Raw genomic sequence first — 8882 nt, 5'->3', positions numbered from 1 at the left:
TTACTTGAAACTTTATCTTATTTCTAACCACTGATTTGAAACATAATCAAAATACAGATGCAAAGATATCAAAAATATAACGCTTTTTAACGGAATTTTTGAAATAACTTTTATGAAGAATCTTTGTTAAAAGGAATATGGGCTTTAAAGTGTACACAGCAAATTTTTTTTTGCTGGAAATCAGCAAAATTTTGCTGGTTTTTGTCCCGCTGACTTTCCAGCAAAATTTCCAGCAATATCGATTGCTGGAAAAATCAGCAAACATTAATGCTGGTTTCCAGCAATTCAAATTGCTGGAAATCAGCAATCCAGATTGCTGGAAACCAGCTATTCCAATCAAAGCATTCGGCTGTATTTGGTATCAAATTTATATTTCAAATCAAATTTAAATATTGAAACTGGCTGTGCACATGATAAGTAATAAACAACATATGTTTTCTTCCATTTTTTTTTATTATGAATTAAATGATTTAGCAGAGACATATGTTTTGTCAATATACCAATACCGCCTCCGGGGTGGCAGCTTTGTGCCAATGTGATAATCATCCGCCACCTGAAATAGAGATTCGATTAATACCTTTCATGAATCTGATAAATCCATTTTCCAATACAAACTCACCCTTGACTTGATGTCTGGTTGCTAGAATATAGAGGAAAATAAAAAAATAGTATTAACATAAACAAAATTCGTGAAAAAGAGTCTCACCTTGCTTCAGCGTACGAAAACAAACAGACTCCAATTTGACAACTCGATTGCTTATTTTCAGGCAAACTAGACCGATTGCTGGAAAGTCCAGCAATTTGAAAACCGATTGCTGATTTTCCAGCAAAAATGACAAGAACACAACCGAATGCTGAAAAATCCAGCAATAAGAAAATCGATTGCTGGTTTCCAGCAAAAATTTGGATTGCTGAACGATTCCAGCATTTTTTTTTGCTGGAAACCGAGGCAAAAATTTACAGTGTAAGTGATGTGCTTTTTAGTTAAAACATTTCAAGATTATGAAATCTTATAAACGGATAGAGTATAAGAAAAAGAAAGATGCTTAAAATGAGTGAGTAGAACTTTATTTAAAAGCATTTTTATCACATATCAAATTTTGGTTAAGCATGGGCCATCTATGTATGAAGCTATGAAGTGGTAGATACAGATAGAGTTTTCTCTCCCATAACAAATTAGTAGGCCAAGCATCGTTCGTCCCATAAATGTAAATCTTGCAGTTGAAATCTCGAACCATCGGGAAAAAAGGTGGATTAAAACTAGGTTGTTTAATTTATTAAAAGATTACCCACTCTTCAAAACACGGTAAAAAAATCAATAAAAAAGTTCAGTCATTTTTGAATTTCTCAAACCCTGGGATCTTAAAAGTTTCGTTTTGATTCAAAACTTATCCATGACTTTTTGTAGAATTTAAGTAACGTTTACATGAGTAAATTTGAACTTTTAGGTTTGTATGGGAAAATTGAATATTTTGCATCGAAAAATCTTCATAAATTTTGTTTCTCTGTGCAACCGATCCTGCTTATGGTTTTGGTGTCAATTCAAAATTCTTTAAAGGAACTTTGCCGCTGAACAACTTTGTCTAAAACTGTAAATTCGTGTCTTATAAGGCAAAAAAATATAAGCTGTTTAACAAGGGTATGTCTTTTGGCATTGAAAACAACAAATTCAATTGACACCACTTCTTGTGCCTCACTAAGTATTGCGTGAAAAGAAGTCATGCAATACCAGCGGAAATTTCCTATGGAGATTTTATAAATTTGCACAAAAACTATTACCAGTTCAGTTCCACAGAAGAAACAAAAATGATGGCGATTTTTCAGTACAAAATATTTAATTTTCCCATACAAACCTAAAAGTTCAAATTTATTCTTGTAAACGTTACTTAAAAATTCTGCGAAAAATCATGGAAGAGTTTTGAACCAAAACAAAGCTTTTGAGACCCCAAGGTTTGAGAAATTCAAAAATAACCCCAAATCGACTCAGTCTAACACACAATTTTAAGTAAATTTTGAAAATTCCCTAGAAAATCTATAAATTAAAAGCACATCTTAACCAAAAAGGCGACCAAGCAAATGACTAAATAATTCAGATATAGTAGGCCGATGATTGTGTATTTGCAAACAAAATAGTAGCACTTTTAGATACTGTTTTGAGTGTTGAAAAGTGACATTGCAGCACTGAATTGCAAAATAGTTAAGTCAATTTTAAAAATTGATAAACAAATCGATCGAATAGTTGATTCAAAAAATGGAATAATAAGACAATCCAGATCTAGTATGGAAAGTTCCAAGGAAATTAGACGCTTAAGGTGAAGAGAAATTTGGAATGGTTATTGATTATCGAACAGCTTACACGAATTATCAAAAACTATAATAGATAGATATCACATACCAGAAGTTTATACAATAGCAAATCATGGAAACAAAAAATACCTACGGTTAGATATTGAGAAAATCGTTTTCCATCAATAGCGATAAAACGAGTTTCTTCGAATGCCGTTCGGTCTATAAAATACTCCTGCCGTTTTCCAAAGAGTTATGGACAACGTTTTACGGGAACATGTTGGAAAAAATTTGTCACGTAAGTATTGATAACTTAATAATATTAAGAAAATGCCCTTGAAGAGCACTTCTAAAACATGGGAACAATTTTTGTTACACTAAATGAAGAAAATTTCAGATAGCGTCGATGTAGTCTAGCGGATAGGCTGGCCCGAGTCTGGTTTTGGTATGCCAGAAGTATTGGGAGCCTTGGGGTCCGGGTATGGTGTACTCGTTGCATTGGAGATTTGTCGAATCTAATAATCTAAGAATGCATGTGAGTCCGTACTTAGGCAGAAACCGCGGTGAATCCGTGCACCCTCGGTGGATAACCAAGATACATACATACACTAAGTGAATAAAATTCACTTCAGCAGTTCAGCCTGACAAATCTTAATGTACTAAACGAGATTTCGAATTCATAGGATTTAACTAAAGTAAACGAAGACAGATTTAAATCCTATATAAAGAAAATTGAAAGTATTCAAAAATATCCTGAACCTACGAATTTGAATGACCTTAAATGACCTTGAATGACCTTAAAACCTTTCAATTTGATCAAAAATACTTACAAGAGTAAACGCCTATGGAATATTTTCACTCACATTTTTAAACTACATAAGCATTGATTATCAACAGGATTTTTCGACTTGTGTATTTTTGTTGGACAACATGATAGGTGTTAGAAAAAAAAAAACTTGAAAAACGAACACAAACACACACAGGATCTCATTGAAACTTGATGTTTCCTTGAAGAGATTCCTCTTTCTTAACTTTAAGCGTCTTTCGAGGATATGATGGCTAGCATCTTACAAATGCTAAAACCATCAACTCACAGAAAGTGTACTATGTATGCCGTGACCGGGATTCGATCTCATGCCCGCTGGCTTAGAAGACTTGAAAGCTATCCTCTACGTCACGGACTGCGGCACGACGTTTTGAAGGTTTACTTTATGAACTTTCATTGGATCGGGAGGACCAACAAGAAGAATGTTGTGAAGGTTGTGTTGTGGAGAGGACAAACATGAAGAGTGTTCTGCGGGTTCACTTTATGAGTATTCATTGGATCAGAAGAATCAACATGAAGAGTGTTGTGAAGGTTAACTTTATGATTATTGTTGAATCTGGTGGACTAACATGACGAGTGTTCTTGAGGTTCACTTTATGATTTTTTGTTAGATCGGACAGACCAACATGAAGAGTTTTCTGCAAACGTGGACTTTATGAATTTTCGTTAAATCAGGAGGGCCAACATGAAGCGTGTCTTTAAGGTTCCCTTTATGAGTTTTCGTTGAATCGAGAGGACCAAAATGAAGAGTGTTCTAAAAGTCCACTTTCTGAATTGTCGTTGGCTTGGGATGGCAAACATGAAAACACAGACAAACAGACATGACACTCTGAAGAAAAATCTTCAAATTTTTCGCAAAGCTGCTTGTATTGCCATCTGGTGGCGACATTGCCTATTATGAGAAACTGCAGCCACCAACCGGTTCAGAAAATAAAAAATCATCACGATACACATGAAACCAGATATCTTTAAACCTGTTGTAAACAAATAAACATTTACAAGTAATGACATCATCACTCAGACAAAAACATCTGGTGTGTGTCACGCAAAAGACGATGTGTACGATCGGTGCCCGAATAATACGATGATCTTCTCCAACTTGCGGCCACAGGTGTCCCCGGATCGTGGCAGTGAACAGAAAACGTTACCACCCACCCGAGTGACGCCCAACGTGACCGAGTTTGAGGAAATTTTCAACCGCCGGAAGTTGCCGACAACTGCCACCCACATGAAACCGGTCCGCCGGATTTCCGGTGCTGGTGGAGGCGAACCATCACCAGGAACCAGTAGGGGTGGGGGAAGGACCGGAATAGTGGAACTGGATTTGGACTTGAACGACACCCGATCTGATGTGGGATCCGAGATTTGTTCGGAGCTAGGCGATGTCACCACTAGACGCAAGACGCAGTTTCGCCGGGTGATGGATTTGATTCAGTGTGAGAAGGTTCAAAGTTGATGGAAACTAGCCCAAAGTGTACCCTGGTTGCCACCCCAAAGCCGGAAGCTATCGATACCGTCAGAAAGCTACAATCGGTCAACAGTTCCAGCACGGTGTCGAAAGTCAGCAAACTGTGCAGTAATTTCAATCGGAACTTTGTGACCATACTTTCGGATTTGTTCTAACGGAAGTGGTTCTCAAGCAGAGCATCAAGATGCTGGTTTACCTAAAGCAATACCAGGAATAGGCCATCATACAGGGTAAAAACTACATCATAGCTGCCGTAGGATCCACCGATCAACCACCGCCAGGATTGGTGAAGAATTTGCGAACCCGTATCACACCCAGAGGCAGATCACAGTCGATTCTGTGCTAAGGATGGCCGTTTCCATACCGCTCATATTTATCCTAGTTTAAATTTATGCCATTGTTTGGGTTCTGTACATCCTGAATATAATTTTGCTGATGGGAATTAATTTGTTTTGAAAGATGAATAAAAGGGTGCACTTGTTTGGGTAGAAAAAAAGTAATGACATGTAATCTTTTAACACTCTAAAACATGCTACACCCATAGAAGAGGTTGCAAAAATCCAATGCCTATTTAGCAAATCTCTGTGCCGATAATGCGCTGAAATGTGCACTGTGCCGAAGACGGTATGTTTGAAAAACCGTAACTGGCATAAGGACTCGGCTCCCAACCAAAATGATGACCACTACATTCAAGCGAAACAAGAAAAACATTTTATGGGATTTCCTTCCTATTGGATAATTCATCCCAGAAACAAGAAAATAAAAATTAAAACCACAGCGCTGTAGTGAGAATCGAACTCACATCACCAATTGTATCGTCTTGCCAGTCCGACATTCTAACTAGTGTACTATTCGAGCTTCATGCAGGACGAGGTATATTTGTCATAGGCTTTCTGTTACCGATCAATCACAAAAAACGTACAACGGCGGCTTCCCGGCGTTTGGCCTCCTTTCAATGCATTCCTTTGTCTTAAGATGGAAACGGGAAAGGGAACGGGAGTGAAGGAACGGGAAACCCATTGAATGAGAACTGTGCTTTGCTTACTGCCTGCTATTACATACACACGCTACATATACACAGCTGCTAAAGCCGGGCAGCTTGGCCGGTGTTGTTTGCCGGTAAATTGAAGGAATGTTTTTGTTGTTGCTTTTGCTACATACACACGCACAGTGCTCGGTTCGCTGGCTGCCTGGTGTTGGCCGGTATTTATTTCCATCCTTCTTCGGCTTGTGATGCGATGGGGAGGGACGCGAAAACGTTTTTATTTTGTTTCATTCAGACATACGCAATTCGGTTGCGCTGGGAAGTTAATGCCGGTGGGCGCAAATCGAATCAGTGCCGGTCGCGTTATCTTCTTGTACCAATGATGCTATGAAATTGACTACACGCCATTGGCACAGAGGCTGAATTTTGGGTGTATATAAATGCTAGAAACTATTAATCAGTATCAATTCAGTAGCACATTCGTTTCATACTCGATCCTTTATATTTGGTTTGACTCAGGATTTTTCAGTTACCAGACTTTGCCAGCCAAACGGTAAAAAAAATCATTATGTAGACCTAAAAATTTGTTTTCATCTCTGCAGGTTTTCAGAAAATGGACTGTCGGGACAACCCCCGATTTTGATCAAATTAGTGAGAGTTCTTAATTAACTTTTGCAATTGTAACGTTTCAATACTTTTGAAATTCAAATCATCACGGATAGAAACATAATCAATAGTAACAGAAGGTCAAAATCGGATTGATTCACAAGTGGTCAAGTAATTTGTGTTCATGGCGTATATAGACCCCCTGCATTTTCGTTTAACAAGTTTTGTGATCAAATTGAATCTCTTCTAACGTCTGTTGCTGATAATCACTCCTGCTTTATTGTAGGTGATTTAAACGTTCCTGTGAATCTGGTTAATTTGAATACCGTAGCAAAATATAGATCTATCTTAGAATCTTTTGGATACGCTTGTACAAACACATTTCCTACTAGGCCAACAACTCGGAATATTCTAGATCACGTAATATCGAAGCAAATTGACTTAGATCGATTGAAAAATGATACAATCTTTTCTGATGTTAGTGACCATCTACAAATACTCACGTCCTTCAATTTATTAGGTGATAAAAATGTAACAATTCTAAGAAAAGAGATAGTTGACTACGCTAAACTAAACAGCTTATTTGTGAATTATTTAAACAGTATTCAACTACCAGAAAGTGTTGATGAAGGCCTACAAGAAATCACATCAACTTACAATCGCTTTGTGAAAGTTTCTACTCGTACACTTAATAAAAGGGTAAAACTTAAAGGTAATTGCTGTCCGTGGATGACATTTGACCTGTGGACACTCATCAAAATAAAAGATAATTATTTAAAACGATCAAAAAAGCATCCTAATGATAACAATTTGAAAGAGATGTTAATTCATTTAAATAAAAAAGTGAGTGCAAAAAAACAAGAATGTAAAAGGCTCTATTACGAGCGCTTATTAAATAATTCTCCGCATTCTAAGCTCTGGAAAAACATAAATACGCTCTTAGGTAAATCTAAAACGACTTCCTCAATCAACCTTTCAGATGAAAGAGGTGTTATAACCAATAGTACACAGATTTGTGAGAAATTTAACAAACATTTTTCCACAATTGGAAAGAACCTGGCTAAAGAGATTCCAATAGACACTGAAAATGATCATTTGTCTCATATCGCACAGGTAGAAAATACAATCTTCTTACGACCCGCTAATGTAAACGAGGTTCGATTAGTTATTTTTTCACTTAAAAATAAAAAGGGTCATGGACCAGATGGCTTCCCTGTTAATGTCCTAAAAAACAACCATGAAACATTCTCGTACATACTCACACAATATTTTAACCAAATATTAGAGTCAGGAGTTTTCCCGAACTGTCTAAAAATTGCGAAAGTTATCCCTGTTTTTAAGGCTGGCGATTCGCTTGACGTCAATAACTATCGTCCTATCTCGACCTTAAGCGTTTTTAGTAAAGTGTTCGAGAAGCTTCTTGTTAATAGGATTGTAGACTTTCTAAATCAGAACAATATACTCTATAAACTGCAATATGGATTTAGATCAGGCTCGAGCACTCAAATTGCCATCTCAGAATTAGTGGAATCTATCATATGTAAAATAGAGTCAAAAAATGTTGTTGGGGCATTGTTTTTGGATCTCAAAAAAGCTTTCGACACTCTAAATCATGACATATTATTGTCCAAATTGCATAAATACGGGATAAGAGGAACAGCAAATAATATCCTTCGTAGCTACCTAGAAGATCGCAAGCAGTTTGTGGCTATTGAAAATACAAGAAGCGAATTAAGAAATATTGATATCGGTGTACCACAAGGGAGTAATATCGGGCCATTACTTTTCCTCTTATATGTAAATGATTTATGTAACCTTCAACTTAAAGGCACAGCACGTTTATTTGCCGATGATACAGCAATTTTTTATTCAGAAACTTCACCTGATATTATAATTCAGCACATTGAAGACGACCTAAAACTGCTTTCAAAATATTTCAATTCAAACCTACTTTCACTTAATTATACAAAAACCAAATACATGTTGTTTCGTTCTTCACATAAAAAACTGCCTCGTACTAATGACCCAGCTATGAATGGTAATACGATTGAGAGAGTTAGTTGTTTCAAATACTTAGGAATTTACTTAGATGAAACTCTTTCATGGAATCGTCAAATTGAACACCTGGAAAAAAAAATTACTCCTCTTTGCGGTGTTCTTTGGAAACTGAGAAATTTTGTTCCCCAACATGTTCTCTTTAAATTTTATTTTGCGTTTATTCACTCTCATTTGAACTACCTTGTTATGATATGGGGAAGAGCTTCTTTGTCTCACTTACAGAAACTTCAAACGCTCCAGAATAGATGCTTGAAAAACATCTTAAAACTCCCTTTGTTATTCCCTACCTTTCAGCTATACTCTTTAAGAACGCATAACGTTCTTCCAATATCTGAACTCTGTGATTTGCAAACTGTTATATATATCTATGATAATCTACACTCAACTGAAAATATTCAAAACCTCCATTTTACTACGGGGTTGCGAACTCATAACACTCGCCAGTCAGATTTCTTGCAACGAAGCCGATCCACAACATCATTAGGGCAAAAAAGAATTTCGTTTATTGGACCTACTAAATACAACACCTTACCAACTGATATTAAAAACATAACCAATCGTTCCATGTTCAAAACCAAAGTGATACAGCTTTTGAAAGAAAAATTGAACCATTAAAACAGTCGATCATCAACCAGTCTTTGTTTTGCTTACCT

This window comes from Uranotaenia lowii, chromosome 3, assembly GCF_029784155.1.
Source record: "Uranotaenia lowii strain MFRU-FL chromosome 3, ASM2978415v1, whole genome shotgun sequence".
In the NCBI taxonomy this organism is placed as follows: domain Eukaryota; kingdom Metazoa; phylum Arthropoda; class Insecta; order Diptera; family Culicidae; genus Uranotaenia; species Uranotaenia lowii.
Note: the sequence above shows the minus strand (reverse complement) of the source record.